The sequence below is a fragment of the Octopus bimaculoides genome, chromosome 15 (assembly GCF_001194135.2).
Source record: "Octopus bimaculoides isolate UCB-OBI-ISO-001 chromosome 15, ASM119413v2, whole genome shotgun sequence".
Taxonomy (NCBI): domain Eukaryota; kingdom Metazoa; phylum Mollusca; class Cephalopoda; order Octopoda; family Octopodidae; genus Octopus; species Octopus bimaculoides.
In genome coordinates this window covers 37,046,588-37,047,622 of record NC_068995.1, presented here as the reverse complement: position 1 = coordinate 37,047,622, position 1,035 = coordinate 37,046,588, and the positions used below count along the sequence as shown (strand labels likewise).

Below are 1,035 nucleotides of genomic sequence, written 5' to 3'. Positions count from 1 at the left end.
ATATATGTATATATATATATATATATATATAATTAAGGGTACTAACAGGCAGTACCGGCATGCTGACATAGCAGTCAATATTACCAAACCACAAGTTTTCACTTAAACACAAAAAGCGGGCAAATGAATAAAAACCCTAAGACCTAGTAACAAAGATGAAAATAATCAAAGATGGGAAAGTCAGACATACCCGTATCACCTTGATTTCGAACTATGAGAAATACCCTTAGTTCATCTTCAGGGAATCTTACAGAGTTTATTCATCTCAACCAGTGTGTGCGATGACCGTTTTTTAAGTGATCGAAGTGAAAAAAATTATCTAAATATATATGACGATATTATTGTTTATAATAATATCAGTGGTTTACCATGCGTAAAAAAGCCCATAAAGGTAAAAATTATTGATTAATAATTTAAGGGTACTAACAAGTGAAAACTTGTGGTTTGCTCATTTTGACTGCTATGAACATTTATCGATTGTGATTCGGGAGATTTTGGTTACTCTTTCTAGCAGGTCGAGTGACCACGTAAAGACATTATAATTGAAATTTTTTTTGCAGCGGTTTACCTGTTACCACTTTCGGTCATATACTGCAGTCATGCTGGAGCACCACCTAGAAGAGATTCAGTCGAACAAATCGACCCTTGTAAATGTTTTTAAGTACAGTTGTCATGCAGTAGTAAGACATAAACACAAACGAAAAGATAACGCACACACACATACACACACACACATACATACACATATATGTACATATATATTGTTATATTTGTAGATGGTCGTATTTTTTGCTAATTAATCACACACACTATACTGCGTGTGGCTAATTGGTAAAAAGTATGACAATCCCCAAATGTAACAATATTTTGTTTCAGCACACGATTTCACATCAGGAATCTTGGAAAACAAATACGTTACCGTTTATGTGTGTGTGTGTGTGTGTGTGTGTGTGTGTGTGTGTGTGCGCGTGTGTGTGTGTATGTGTGTGTATGTGTGTGTGAGCGTGCATGTGTGTGTGTGTAAATGTATATATG

General features: G+C 35.0%; 1 protein-coding gene across 1 annotated transcript in view; it reads left to right on the top strand.

The window, feature by feature from the left end:
• Positions 1–1,035, top strand: part of LOC106875431 (protocadherin Fat 4) — a 483,512-nt gene that overhangs the window by 367,740 nt on the left and 114,737 nt on the right. The window lies entirely within an intron of this gene.